This window comes from Marmota monax, unplaced genomic scaffold (genome assembly GCF_021218885.2).
Source record: "Marmota monax isolate L192 unplaced genomic scaffold, Marmota_monax_Labrador192_F-V1.1 WCK01_AAM20220418_F8-fsc00008, whole genome shotgun sequence".
NCBI lineage: Eukaryota > Metazoa > Chordata > Mammalia > Rodentia > Sciuridae > Marmota > Marmota monax.
The window spans coordinates 23,375,422-23,391,366 of NW_026694432.1; the positions used below are offsets into that span (position 1 = coordinate 23,375,422).

General features: G+C 36.4%; 1 protein-coding gene across 8 annotated transcripts in view; it reads left to right on the forward strand.

The window, feature by feature from the left end:
• Nucleotides 1–15,945, forward strand: part of Luzp1 (leucine zipper protein 1) — a 101,147-nt gene that overhangs the window by 16,244 nt on the left and 68,958 nt on the right. The window contains exon 1 of one of the 8 annotated variants that reach the window (XM_058571065.1): nt 14,838–15,635. The exons of the other annotated variants lie outside the window; for them this stretch is intronic. The gene's annotated coding sequence lies outside the window, so the exon portion shown is untranslated. Of the gene's footprint in view, nt 1–14,837; nt 15,636–15,945 lie in introns of those variants that run through there. 8 annotated transcript variants of the gene reach the window in all.

The following is a 15,945-nucleotide window of genomic DNA, read 5'->3' on the forward strand; positions in this document are numbered from 1 at the left end:
ACATGATTGAGAGAGTGTTGCTACTTAAGATGATGCCCTTTGAATAGTATCCTTGTTTTGGATCTCTATAAATAAAAAGTCATTGCTTAAATATGACTTGTTTAAGTTTTATTATGATTGAATTAGAATTCTCTTAATGAATCATTAGCTTATATTAATATCAACATGATTTTATTTATAGCCTTTAAAAAATTACAGCCATTTTTGGGGATCTAAGAAATATTTTTTAGTATGCTGATAGGCAAATCTGCATAGGAGCAGATTTGAACTTAATTATAATCAAAGGATAAAATGTATTTCCTGAGCCCTTTACCAACGCTTTATTTGTATAGGCTTTTTGCAGAAGCTAAAGATTTCAGATAGAAAAATGGTATCATTCACTTTGCTCTGATAGCATTTTCCTGTTTATAAACTTAAAGAAATCTCTGGTTTTATCCAGTTCCAAATTAACTGGAAATGTTAAATCCTCATCAAGATAAAAGTTAATTTTTCACTCTTTACACTCTGGAACAGCTTTATCACAAATGTGTCGTATTTCTAATTACTTGGGGAGGTATTTATCTTAGTTAGGTCATTTTAATTATTTATATTTAATACCTGAGCAACTCATATAAGTTTTGTTTTTGCTATGGTTTGGATTGAATTCATGGCCCCATACATGCACCGTACTGCTGCAGTAGAACCCATACCTCATTTAAGTTTTTTTTTTTTTTTTGTATTGTTGATTAAACCCATGGGTGCTTTACCACTGAACTTCATGAGCTTCGTTCACTCCAAGCCGTTTTTATTGTTTATGTTTGAGACAGGGGCTCGCTAAGTGGCTGAGACAGGCCTTGAACTTGTGATCCTCCTACTTTAACCTCCCAAGTTGCAAGAATTACAGGTATGTGCCACATTGCCTAGCTCATTCAAGTTTTATTATTTTTATTTATTTTTTTGTGGTACTGGGGATTGAACCCAGGGCCTTGCACATACTAGGCAAGCAGTCTACCACTGAGCCACATCCATAGCCCCTCATTAAAGTTTTATAAGTAAAATTTCTCTATTAGTCTTTTTTTTTAATATTTATTTTTTAGTTCTCGGCGGACACAACATCTTTGTTTGTATGTGGTGCTGAGGATCGAACCCGGGCCGCTCGCCTGGTGCGCTACTTTGAGCCACATCCCCAGCCCTCTCTATTAGTCTTGAGGACTAATATTATAACCCAATATTTACTAAATTCTATGTATCAATAGCCACTGTACTTATGTATTTTTTAAAGTTTTAATTTTCTTCCAATAACCCTTTGGGGTAGATAATACTATCTCCTTTTTATAGGTGACAGAACTGAGTTCTTAAGATGTGAGATCAGTTTTTCAGAGGTTAGTTCCAAGCAAGGATTCGACTCAATCTTACTCTTAGTATTGTTCAGACCGGAACATAGGAAAGTTTTGTGAAGTGTGTATATTTCAGATCATTACTCCCTAAGTAAACAAGATCAACATTTTCTCATGCTTCCCTTGGGAAGGAAGAGAATACCATTTTTAGATTTTTGTGGACTTAAAAACATTCATTAAATGTCCTAGAAATGGAAGACCTTATGCAGAAGCTGGTTCAATATAGAAGATACTTAATGGAGATACTTACAGATGTTAGTTAGACTTTGTAACAAAGTATTTGTGATCCTCTTGCCTCAACTTCTTGAGTAGCTGGGAATATGAGATATTCTTTTTTTTTTTTTTGGTAGTTATAGATGGACATAATGTCTTTATTATTCGTTTATTTTTATGTGGTTCTGAGGATTGAACCCAGTGCCTTACGCATGCTAGGCAAGGGCTCTGCCGCTGTCCTACAGACCCAGTCCCCGAGATATTTAATATAATTTGATAAAATTAGACACTTTCAAAATATTTTCTGTAGGAACTTTACTGGTGATCAAGTTAAGACTTTTTTTTTTTTTTTTTTTTTTGAGAATTTTAATATTTTTTAGTTTTCGGCAGACACAACATCTTTGTTTGTATGTGATGCTGAGGATCGAACCCGGGCCTCCCGCACACATGCCAGGTGAGCGTGCTACCGCTTGAGCCACATCCACAGCCCAATCAAGTTAAGACTTTTGAGACTAGATCCTAAGGCAATTTGAAAGAGATGATCAAAATCTTAAAAGAGAAATGGGTACAGCTCAAGTGGTAGCTTGCTTTTAGCATGCAGGAGTCCCAGAGTTTCCAGTTGTCCATGTGTGCTTGCGCACACATACACACCCTGGGCTGGGGTGTAGCTTGGTGGTAGAACACCTGCTTCCATGTGGGAAGCCCTAGGTTTAATAACCATTACCCCATCCCAAAAAAAGTTTTTAAAAAATTGTGAAGGAAAAATAGGTGGGAGGATAGTGAGTTAATGGGGCAGGGAAAAATATTAAGGGACTAAGAAGGTAACTGAAGGATAAAATTTCAGATCATAAATAGAGGCCAGTAGAGCGGAATTAGAGATATTGGGAGGTAGGTGATTGTTTATTAAGTGGGTACAATCCAGAAAATTGCAAAGAATCTATTGAGAGATGACAAGTGGAGAGGAGACAAGGCATAATGGCCTGAGTTACATTTCGGTCAGTTTTGCATTAGATTTAAAAGCCATGAATTTCATTAATTCTGTTTAGTTTATAGTACTTGTTTTGTATTCAACCCAGGGCTAGTTAATATGGAGAAAACAAAAAGATGAAGGATGTGCTGTATTTAGCCTTGTTCATAAGAAATTTAAAATTCTATTTGGGGAGACAGTACTTAGTTTTTGCAACAGTTCCGTAACAATATTGAACCATATAAGCCAAAACAAGAGATGAAGACTAGCATACTGTTCCTGTGCTTGGGTTTTCTAAACCAGATATATTTCAAGAATTTTTTATTTTCCAAATAAGAGCATGAAAATGAAGAACAACTCTCATCTAATATCACCATTTTATAAAAGACAGAACATTTAAAAACAGATAAAGGATATCATGTCAGATTAAAGGAGTTTTTAATTTTGAATCATTGAGCCTCATGAAAAATGCTGGTATTCTTTAGTGAAAATGCCATGGACTAGAGTGACTGCTCTAAGAGGTCTTGTTTCATGGTACTAGTTTATGACAAAATGACAGTTTATAGTTGAGTCTGGGCTGAAGTGTGGGAGGGCTTCATGGAGGCAGACTGTTTTACAATGGTGAATGGATAGGATATGAATAGACGGAAAGGAAAAGGATGGTTTGCCAGGGCAGGGCAAAGATTGGAATAAGTCTGTGTTAGTGATTGAATGAGAATATTTGTCTGATTCGATAATGCAGTTTAGGTTATGGTCTAGCAGGAGATAAAATTAATGAGGTGATGTTCACTTAGGCTGTAAACAGCATTAATAATTACACTAAAGATGGGCTGGGGTCGTGGCTCAGCAGTAGAGCACTTACCTCGCACATGTGAGGCCCTGGGGTCGATCCTCAAACATAAATAAATAAAGGTATCGTGTTCAACTACAACTAAAAAATAAATATTTAAAAAATATTTACACTAAAGAATTTAGACTTGATCTTGCCAACATTTGGGGACCATTGTTTATAAATTGGGCAATGACTTGATATACTTGGAATTATAGTCTGATTAATCAAGAGGTGTTATGTAGATTATTGGAAAGGAGGCCAGGTAAGGAATTTTTTAGACATTCAGATATGAATACTGTCAGGGTATGATTAGGGAATGGAGTGGGGAAAAAAATCAAACTGGGGGAATATATTGGATATTTTGAAGAAGGAAGAGATTAATGATGATATAGAGAAAGAAGGTAACTAAGATTTTTATGAGATTGGTAAAACTGGGAATTATTTGTGATACTAGTTAACTGAAATTAGGGAAGGTGAGGGGGAGGACATAGCTTCTATTATCCTTATTCTCTGCCAACTACATTACTCTACATCCAAGTGTTTTTTCTTTTCTTTTTTAAACACCATTTATTTGAGAAATGTTGAAATTGTCTGAAATTGCCCTGGAATTGATCTGGAAATTAAAAGGTTTTATTTATTTTGGAAATACTCAATTGGGAAAAAAGACACTGCATTTCAAACCACTAAACATTATATATAAAATTATACTGTAATTAATATCATCATTGTTTGTTAGATTAACTGTCAAGTGGGGTGAAATTTTGGGGATATTTTTGTTACTTTAGGATTTTTTTAAACAGAATTTGTCCTATGTCTATTAATACACTTATTACAAGTGTAGCAATAAATTGTGGTTCAGGGGCTGGGATTGTGGCTGAGCAGTAGAGCACTTGCCTAGCACGTGCGAGGCCTTGGGTTTGATCCTCAGCACCACATAAAATAAATAAATAAAATAAAGATACTGTGTCTAACTACAACGAAAAAATACATATTTAAAAACTTGATGGCAGGGCTGGGGATGTGGCTTAAGCGGTAGCGTGCTCGCCTGGCATCCGCGGCGCTGAGTTCGATCCTCAGCACCACATACAAATAAAGATGTTGTGTCCGCCAAAAACTAAAAAATAAACATTAAAAAAATTCTCTCTCTCTCTCTCTCTCTCTCTCTCTTTTTTTTTAAAATAACTTGATGGCTTAGTTTATATTAATGTTAATTAAGTAAATCTTCCATTTTTCTCTGTCTTGCTGTATGTTACAGTAGAATATATTATCTACTATTTCTTTAGCATCTACTGTGGAGTTAGGTCCTTGATATGTATTAACACTTCAGTCTTTACAAGTGCCTCATGAATAGGTTCTATTATTCCTGCTTTATAGATAAGAAAAGTAAAGCTCATCTTAAGACATTTAAGAAATATTCCTGGGAGGAATAGTAGAGGTAAGATTCTAGATTTTTCTTTCAAAGCCTATGTTCTTTCTAGTACTCTATCCTTGGATTAGACATCATAATAATAGGAATAAAGGATGAGTCAGTTGAGATAACTGATAGAAAGCAATTCAAGTCAGTGAAGTGCTACCCAGATATAACTTGGTGCTCTCGGTTTTTGTATACTATGTATGAAAAGAGGGGCTTAAAAAGACCAAGTTTGATCTATAGACTAGTTCTAGTCATATAGTATTCATTTATTAGTCAGATAAAGTCCCTTCTATCCTTTTGTATTTATCCTTTTTATTTAAAAACAAATGTCCAATGTGCAAGGCCCTGGGTTCAATCCCTAGCACTGTCCCCCCTGCCCCCCAAAAAACTCCAGTGGTGCACCTCTGTAATCCCAGCAACTCAGGAGACTGAGGCAGGAGGATCACAATTCCTTCCTTTCTTTTTTTTTTTTTTAAGAGAGAGAGAGAATTTTTTTTTAATATTTATTTTTCAGTTTTCGGCGGACACAATATCTTTGTTTGTATGTGGTGCTGAGGATCGAACCCGGGCCGCACGCATGCCAGGCGATTGTGCTACTGCTTGAGCCACATCCCCAGCCCGAGGATCACAATTTCAAGGCCAGCCTCAGCAATTTAGTGAGACTCTAAGCAACTTAATGAGACCCTGTCTCAAAAAAAAAAAAAAAGGGCTGGGATGTTATTCAGTGGTAAAAGTGCTTCGGGGTTAAATCCTCAGCAATAATAATAATAATAATATCATCCAATTCAAAAAACAAACAAACTGTTGGCAGTTCAGCAAATTTCTAGTCTTCACAAATGAAAATAAAGGATGTTTCAGGGTTCAACTTCTGAGAAAGTGAATTCTGAAGATCATTTCACTTGAAAATGTTGGATTCGTTAGTGCCAAATACTCGTTGTTATAGCATCTAATACTGTTTTGGTATGTCTCCTTTAATTATCCCTGTCCTCTGCAACAATATAGTTCTTTAGTTTACTCTTCTTCATCTTTGCTGTTGAAAATTACTTCAAACTTCTGTCTACTGTAATTGCCTCCTTATTATAAACCTCTGCCCCACCCACTTCCACCTCATTCCTGATGTCCCTTTACCTTACCAGCTGTTTCTACTGTGTCTGGTAGAACCTGTGTACAAGTGTGAGCAAAGTCCTAGGTTCAAATCTTTTCTTCCAACATTTCCTTCATCTTCTAATAGTAACTTACAGTGAGGGTTTTCTGTAATGTCACTATTATACTTTTGCTATATGAATACTCCTTAACTCCTTGGATAAGAAAGGAGTTGTGCTTTTTTTTGGTACAGCTTCTAATATTTCAAAGTCCTTAACCATCTACTGTCCCCCATTTCTGAGGCTTTGATGACTTCCATGACCCACAGGGATCAGTTTTATTTATTGTATTCCCTTCCCTAGAATTCACTTTGTTTAGTATCTCATACTCTCTTTTTTAAATATTTATTTTTTTTTTTAGTTTTAGTTGGACACAGTACCTTTACTTTATTTATTTATTTTTATGTCGTGCTGAGGTTCGAACCCAGGGCCTTGCACGTGCAAGGCTTGTGCTGTACCACTGAGCCACAACCCCAGCCCCAGTATTTCACTCTTAATCAATTACTATCTTTCTCACTTGTATATGTAGCTTCATTCTTTGAGTCCTTTCTTTCTTTTTTTTTAAAATATTTTGTTTTTAGTTGTAGTTGGACATAATATCTCTAATTAATTAATTTATTTTTATATGGTGCTGAGGATTGAATCCAGCACCTCGAACATGCTAGACAAGCACTCTACCGCTGAGCCATAACCCCAGGTGCCCCCCCCCCCTTTCCTGAGGTCTTGTCTATTCTCAAATAAATCAATAAAAGCCCTCTACCATTAAGAACATTCAGTATGTAGCTTTTTCTTTTACTTTCTTCTCATTCTTCAACATTTCTCCTGTCTTGTTTCTGTCCCTGATACTTTACTGTAAATGCACTTTCAGAAGATCCACTGTCCGTGTACTTAGGCACTTTCATAGTCCTTAATGTCTGTGCAATATTTAAGCTGTTGATCCTCCTCCTCCTTGAACTTCTGTTCTTTAACTAGGAGTTAGAAATGTTTGAGCCAGGTAAGGTGGGGCATGCCTTTAATCCCAGTGACTTGGGAGGCTGAGGCAGGAGGATCACAAGTTTGAGACCAGCCTCAGCACTTTAGCAAGACCCTGTCTCAAAAAAATAATAAGGGCTGGGGTTATAGCTCAGTAATAGAGCTTGCCTGGGTTGTTCAATCTCCAGTTTGGAAAAAGAAAGAAAAATAATAAAAGGAATGTATGTGGCTCTATCTAGCTTGGTTAAGGCCCTTTTGCCTAGCACTTTGTTGTTTGTTGGACTCTGGTCCTCATCTCGTGGCCTGTACTAACCAGGAGGGAAGGGGTGGAACAGGTTGGCACTGTGCATCTTATAGAGCTCTGTACCCTGTGGACTTTTAAGTAAATAATTGATTTGACTTGCCAGTCTTCCTGTTCTCTCTCTTCCTGTCTGATCTTGTTGTGGCTTGAATATAAAATAGATTGCATGCTTCTGTTTGATTATGATTAAAAACTATGAAATATAAAAAATAGTCTATGTTTTTCAGTTCAGACTTGAAAGAATGATGTGAGTTTTTGCTAAACTCCAGTTAGAATTGAAATGCTCTAAAAATTTTTGGGAAAGCTTAATGTCAGATAGTGGTCTTACTTTGAAAAATTTTGTTATCTTTTATTTTAGTATAGTTTTTGTGGAAAGCTGTTTCTGAAAAAAGATTACATTCTATCACAGCAAAAATAACAATGAGAATCTCAATATCATAGAATTTCTAAGTTTATTTTCAGGTGCGTTTGCTATAGTAGCATTGTGTTATAATAGCATTGTACTATGACAGTCCTTGGAGTTTGTTATTAAGATGATTTTTTTGGAGAGGAGTACTGGGGATTGAAACTAGGGGTACTCTACCACTGAGCTACATTCCCAGCTCTGCCCCTTTAAATTTTTTTTTTTTAAATCTTTTTTTTATTTTTTGTTTTTTTATTTTTATGTGGTGCTGAGGATTGAACCCAGTGCCTCACACATGTGAGGCAAGCACTCTGCCACTGAGCTATAGCCCCAGCCCTTTTTTAAATCTTGAAACAGGGTCTTGCTAAATTTCTGAAGCTGGCCTCAAACTTGTGATCCTTCTGTCTTAGCATCCCAAGTTGCTGGGATTATAGGTGGTGCCATGCCCAGCTGTTATTAATGTTTAAGTTTTTTTTTTTTTTTAAGTTGTAGATGGACATAATACCTTTATTTTATTCATTTAGTTTTTATGTGTTGCTGAGGATTGAACCCAGTGCCTCACCCAGTGCTAGGCAAGCACTGTACCACTGAGCTACAGCCCCAGCCCAAGAGCAAGTTTTTGAGTTGACATGAGTTTTCAAAAAGGAAATAGTACTGAGTAATGCCACATTTTTTTTATTGTTGTTGTTGTGCCACATTAATGATCTTTGAAAACTTGCTTCCTGAATTTTTTTCTAACCTTTAGAGATTTGAGTTATTTTTGTCCTCAGATGTTTATTCTCTCCTCTGATAAAAAATGGAATTATCCCGTCTAGTGAGATGATAAAGAGCTTTGGGCTCAGTATGAAGATTCTGGTTCAGTTCTTTGTCATTATCTACCTATACAAACTTCAGCAAGTCACTTTACCTTTTGGCCTTGAGATTTTTTAGTTGAGAAAGTGAATAATTTCTAAGAAAATAACTACCACTTTAGCTAGAGGTATTTTGTTAAAACGTTGTACACAGTGACTTTAAAACTTACTTTACTAGTGCAATCAGAAATGTGACAATTTGGGAGTGAGGCTCAGTGATAGAATGTCTGCTTAGCATTGTGGGAGGCTCTACTTATCATCCCTATTTGGAATGGGGTGGAGGAAGGAGGAGAATAAATGTGACAGTTTGTATTAAGAGGTAAGAGTTTGCAATATTACAGTTACATGTAAGAAATACAATGTAGCTTTATGTTTGACTTGATAGAATAGATGCTCACATCAGTGGCAGTGTTACATATATCATAAAATTACTGGAAAATTTTCAAAAAAGGAGGACACTAAAACGTGAAATCCAATGTACATATGCCCATATCAATATTACATGATGTCTTTGGGGCAAAATTTTTTATATATTTGTTTACATGGAAATGGGTAAAATGGCAAAGAAGCTGGGTGCCTATAATTCCAGTGACTCAAGAGGATCCCAAGTTTGAGATCAGCCTCAGTAATTTTCAAGGCTCTCAACAACTTAGCCAAATTGTCCAAAAAAAAAAAAAAAAGGTAGTAACTAATTATGTTTGCTTATCACCTTACTGTATGCCAACTGCTATTCTGAGATAAGTTTATGATGTATTTAGTTTTAAATTCTGGGTGGTGGGTATTAATCCTGTTTTATACATGCATATTGAAATATTTAAATGACATTGTGTGACTAGGTCTGTGTGACTCCAGAGTTCTTACCCATAAATTATCTGTCACATTTTAATCTTAGAATGCATAAAGATGATGGAATATGATATAATTAACTATGAGAATATTTAATTAGAATGGGATATCATAGGAATAAAGTAGAATTTAAATATTTTTTGAATGTTCAATTAGGTTATTGGGGTTTTTTTTTGTTTCCTTAAGCCATGTGCTGTAATAGTCTAATACAATTTTCACTACATATTACATATACATCAATTTAGTAACATATACTGAAATTTATTGACCCAAGTGCCCTGTGTTTTAAATTCTAATTGTGCAATATTTGTGTAAACTTGGGAAAGGAACTTTATTTCTTTGGGCCTCAGTTTACTCATCTGAAAAAATTATTTTAATAGTATAAGTCTCATGGAGTTGTGAGGCATTAACAAATTAGTTGGAGCAAAGAGCTTAGAATGACACAGTGTTACCTATCATTGTGCTTTTAGGTTTTTCAGGTACTTTAACATGTTCTTCAGATAACATTCCTGTGAAAAAGATAGGGTCTAGAGTCTGTTACAAAAAAGAAATCCATGAAGGAACTTGTGTAAGGACACAAGAACAAAATTAAAAGGAATAAAATTTAAAAGATTACTTAACCCTAATCTGAAAGAGGGGAGGGGAAAAAAAAGAGTTTGGGATGAGTATTGAGTAGTCACCTCTTATAACCTATGCTATTTTAAATGAGAGAGATCACTCCCTACTACTCTTTTCTTCTGGTCTTTGATTCTCTTCTTGCTGTTGGAGGGAAGATAGGGAGGATGTTTCTGTGTCATTTCTGTGTTCTAGTCTAGCAATCTAGAAAGCTGAGAAGATATTACATTTGAAGGATATTACATTTGTTGGGAACTGGGAAAACAGCTTAGCTTTTTTACTTGGGAGTTGGGGGAAGGCAAAATGTCGGGAGAGGCAATGAGCTACCAGTATGATTTATTTGTTAAATCATAAAGTTTTTCCATGGCTTTAACTCTTGAAGTGCTTCAGCTGAACCCCATTCTTTTCTGCTATGTTAGTTTCCTGCAGTCCTTTAGAAGCATTTTTAGAATGTAAGTGCTTCTAGGCTTAAAAAAAAAAAAAAAGCCTATGCTGCTTGATACCTCTTAGCTGTTGGCATCAGATTTTACTGCAGTGTGTACTGTATGATTTCTGCATTGCTGTAAATAGAACTTGGCTAGATTTACTCTTTACATTTCTGAAGATATTTTTTCTTTGTATCTCTCCTATAGGCTAGTACACTGTAGCACTGGAGGCTCTTCCATAGCCCTTGGAAAACCTGAAGAGGAAAAGAGGCTTATTTATTTTATTTATTTATTTTTGCTTGCTCAATAAGTTTATTTATTGTTTTCATCTGAAAGTCTTCCTAAAAAACTGTTATGATTTAGTTCTCAGCAGCCCATTCTTGAGTTCTGAAGAAGTTTGCATTCTTTTGATATAGCCAATCTTTCTTCTGGGCAAGGGACATTTCAGGATGGTTCCCCCTCTTCTTTTTAACTTTATTTTTTAATATTTACTTTTTAGTTGTAGTTGGACACAATACCTTGATTTTATTTATTTATTTTTTATGTGGTGCTGAGGATCGAACCCAGAGCCTTGCATGTGCTAGGTGAGCGCTCTACCACTGAGCCACAACCCCAGCCCTCTTTTTAACTTCTTAAAGAGGGTTTTTTTTTTTTTTAAAGAAAGAGGGCTATTTTTGTGGTACTGGGGATTGAACTCAGTGATGTTCTACCACAGTCCTACATCCCCAATCCTGTTTTTAAAATTTTTTTAAAGATATTTTTTAGTTGTCAATGGATCTCTTATTTTTTTTTTTTTTGCAGTGCTGAGGATTGAACCCAGGGCCTCACACATGCCAGGCAAGTGCTCTATCCCTGAGCCGCAGCTCCAGCTCCATGTTTTTAAATTTTTAATTTTGAGGCAGGGTCTTGCTAAGTTGCTAACGCTGGCCTTGAATTTGTGATCCTTCTGCCTTAGCCTCCCTAGTCAATGGGATTATAGTTGTGTGCTGTGCCTGGTGAGAGTTTTTGAGGAGTTACCTTGTGTTGGGGTTTCTTTTGGCTTGCATTTCTCCAACTGTAGCCTTTCCTTCCTTATGTCCAGTACATAGAAACAGTGTCTTCACTAAATGTGTATTTGTTATGGTTTAGATTCAGGGTATCTCCCAAAAGCTCATGTATGAGACATTGTCAGAAAGCTTAGATTTGAAAGGATTGGTTATGAGAGCCTTAACTTAATCAGTGCATCAATCCTCTGATAAGGGTTAACTGGTAACTGTAGGCAGGTAGGGTGTAGCTGGAGGAGGTGGGTCATCAAGGGCATGCCTTTGGGATATATACTTTCTCTGTGATGAGGGGAGTCTTTCTGATACCGTGTGGTCATGTCCTGTGCCACTTACCTCTGCCACGCTTTACCCCCATGATGTTCTGTTTCTCTTTGGGCCCCAAACAATGGAGCTAGCTAGCTGTCTGTGGACTGAGACCTCTGGAATTGTGAGCCCCAAAATAAACTTTTCCTCTTAAAATTGTTATTGTCAGGTTTTTTGGTCACAGCAACGAAAAAGCTGACTAAATATAGTACCTCTCCATGTAAGGGACTATTATGGTACTAGCCGCTGGCTATTGCAGGGAGTGCAAGAATTGAAGTCTTATTTTATTAGATTAAATAAGATTGAAGATAGACAAAGTAATACATTTTAGTGAAAAGAGTTTTAGGATTGGCAGCTCTGGATTTAATTCCAGTTCTGCCTTTTAATAACCAGTGCAACCCTGAGCAAACTGCTTAGCTTCTACTGGGTGTAGTGGCGCACACCTGTAATTCCAGTGGCTCCGGATGCTGAGGATCATGATTTCAAAGCCAGCCACAGCTAAAGCGAGGTGCTACGCAACTCAGGGAGATCCTGTCTCTAAATAAAATTCAAAATAAGGCTGGGGATGTGGCTCAGTGGTTGATGTCCCTGAGTTCAATCCCCAGTAGCCTCCCCCACAGAAAAAAATTGGCTTAGCTTCCCTGAGTGTCTGTTTTCTAGAAAGAGTAATAAATACCTAGTTCTTTGGGTTTTTGGAAGGATTAAATGAGACAACAAATTTATAATACTTAACAATGCATGGATGTAGTATTGTGAATTGTTACACTAACCTTTTGGAAGTGGAATGGGAATATTTGTATTTATCTCAGGTTTGTTGTAAAATATTAATAATAGATAGTCTAGCACATGAAAATCCTAGGGTTTTTGTTTTTTTTTTGGTGTGTGTGTGTGTGTGTGTGTGTGTGTGTATAACTGGAGGTTTAACTCAGGGGTGTTCTACCACTGAACTATATTTCTTGTTATTTTTTATTTTGAGACACGGTTTTGTTAAGTAGGTGGGGCTGGGCTCAAGTAGCTGGGGTTACAAGTATGCCTCCATGTCCTGCTCCTAATCTGAGGAATTTTTTTTTTTTAGTTGTAGATGTACACTATTTTATGTGGTGCTGAGGATCAAACCCAGTGCCTCACACATGTAAAACAAGCTTTCTACCACTGAGCCATAACCCCAGCCCCTATTCTGAGGATTTTTTATGGTAAAGAATATGTGAAATAATAATAACTGAAGCAAGAGAAATACTATAGGTGGTAGTATTTAAAATCTTGCCCAAGTCATACCATTACCAGCAAGTAGTCAGTGCTATTTCAGCAGTCTATTGGGGTCTTTTTAACTGCTGAACTAAATATGAACATTTCCAATTGTATTTTACCTGCTATTATTTAATTTATCCCGAAGTCTAGTTACTTTCTTTTTATACAAAGTTAGGTTCTACTCATTCTCAAAAATCAGCTAAAATTTCACCATGAAGCTTTCTCAGGATATTCTGGAGAAATGATTTGTCCCACTTTTTAATGCCATTTTTAATGCCATTGTCAGCAGTCCATGGACTGATATATAGCATCTTTTGCTCTCATTATCTGCCTGGAGAAAACTTCTTATTTTTAAAGATTTAGTTTAGAAATCTTTTCTATGAAACTTTTCTTGATTCATAATATTTTTTTCTATTCTTTGTACATATGAAACTTTTCTTGATTCATAATATTTTTTTCTATTCTTTGTACATCTCTTGTTGTGCTTAACACATTATATTCTAATTATTTGCTTATGTTTGTCTATTTACAATATACTATGAGGATCATAAAAACAGTATTTATTTCTGTATTCCCACTTTTGAGCCTGTCTTGCTCAGTAGATATTGAAATGAGACAGTTTTCTTTTTTCTAATCTTAGAGGTCATGAGTGGGAAATGCACTTTGGAGTCTGTGTATTTGAAACAAAACAAAACAAAATAAAACTATGTGCGGTGGCATATACCTATAGTCTCAGCTATTTGGAAAGCTGAGGTGGGAGGACTACTTGAGCCCAGGAATTCCAGACCAGACTGGGCAACATATTGACACCCCATTTCAAAAATGAATAAAGCCTGGCATTGTGGTGCATGCCTGTAATCTCAGAGACTCTGGAAGCTGAGGCAGGAGGATTGCAATTTCAAGACCAACCTTGGCAGCTTCGTGAGACCTTGTGTCAAAATAATATTTTCATCACCTCAAAAAGAAACCACATAACCATTAGTAGTAACTCTCCATTCTCCATACCTGTAGTACCTACCAACCATAATCCACTTTCTGTCTGTATGGATTTTTCTATTTGGGACTTTTCATAGAAATGTCTGTATTTTTATCAACTCAGTAGATTGTGTCTGACTTCTTTTACTTTCCAAAGTGTTTTCAAGATTATCAAAATTTTAGTATGTATTAATACTTTATTTCTTTTTACAGCTGAATAATATGCCATTGTATGATAATACCAGTTTTATTTTACTCATTAGTTGGTAGAAATTTGCATTGTTTCCACTTCTGGATGTTAGGAATAATACATGGTTTAAAGTTTTGGTACAGACATAAATTTTCATGTCTTTTGGTTATGTATCTACAGAGAATTGCTGGGTCATGTGGTAACTCTGTATTTAACATTTTGAGGAACTGCTACCAAATTTTTTCCACAGTATCTGCACCATTTTGCATTCCCAACAGCAATGTATAAGTGTTCCAGTTTTTCCACATTCTTGCAACATTTTTTTTTTTGTAGCCATACTAGTGGATATGAAATAGAGAAGTGCCTGTTCATTCTGTGCCGCAGTCTGGCTGGGCACAATCAGGAGCCACTTGTCAAAAGAAACTAACTTTATTTTTAGAACCACACACGCCAAACAAAACAGCCTCTCAGGAAAAACCCTCAGAGCCTCAACTGCCACCACCGGCTTTCCACAAGCCTCTCTCTCCCACACAAGCTTCTCTCCACCTCCCACAATCCTCCTGCTCTTGAGGCCGATTGGCTGGGTCATGTGGGCGGAGCCAAAAAAGTCCCCCAATGAGCAGCTCCGTGGTCTGAAAGGGCAGGGAAACAGTCCAATGAGCATCACCGCAGAGGAGCCAATCAGCTAGATGTTGCTGGGGCCGAGGAGCCAATCAGCTAGATGTTGCTGGGGCCGCTGTGAGCCAATCATCAGCCAGCAGCTGGAAGTTTGCTGGCAGCTGGAAGTTTGCTGGGGCCCCTTCGGCTGTGGCTCTCAACAATTCTGTATTTTGTTAATTGGTTATTTGTCTTTTTGTTAGTTTTGGTTTTAGAATTTTATTTTTTCTACATTTTTTATTGGTACATTATAGTTATATATAATGATGGAATTTGTTGTTACATATTCATTCATCCATGCACACAATATAACACTGTAATTTGGTTGATAACACTTCCCCCATCCCTCCTTACCTCCTGTCCCCTGGTCCATTTCTTCTACTGATCTCCCTTTGATTTTCATGAGATCTCACCCTCTCTTCTTTTTGTTTTTCCTCTCTAGCTTTCACACACATGAGAGAAGCCATATGACCTTTGACCTTCACAGTTTGGCTTATTATGCTTACAATAATCTAATTCCATTAATTTCCCTGAAAGTGACATAATTTCATTTTTTTAATGGCTGAATAAAACTCGTGTGCGTGTGTGTGTGTAATCATTATCCATTTATTCATTGATAGACACCTAGGCTGGTTCTGTAGTTTGGCTTTGTGAATTGTGATGTAATAAACATGGGTATCACTATAGTATGACCATGTTAATTCTTTAGGATAAATACTGAGGAGTCGTATAGCTGGGGTCATATGTTGGTTCTATGCCTAATCTTTAATTTTTTTTTTTTTAAAGTTGAAGATGGACACAATATCTTTATTTTACATTTATGTGGTGCTGAGGATCGAACCCAGTGCCTCATGCATGCTAGGTGAGCACTCTACCACTGAGCCACAACCCCAGCCCCTATGCCTAATCTTTTGAGGAATCTTCATACATATTTCCATAGTGGTTGCTAATTTACAGTCCCACCAACAGTGTAAAAAAGTGTTCCTTTTTCTCCACTTCCTCTTCAGTATTTATTATTTGTATTCTTGATGACTGCCATTCTGACTGAGGTGAGATGAAATCTCAGTGTAATTTTGATTTGCATTTCCCTAATTGCTAATGATGTGTAATTTTTTTAATATATTTGTTGGCCACTTGTATTTTTTCTTTTGAGAAGTGTCTGGTTAATTCAT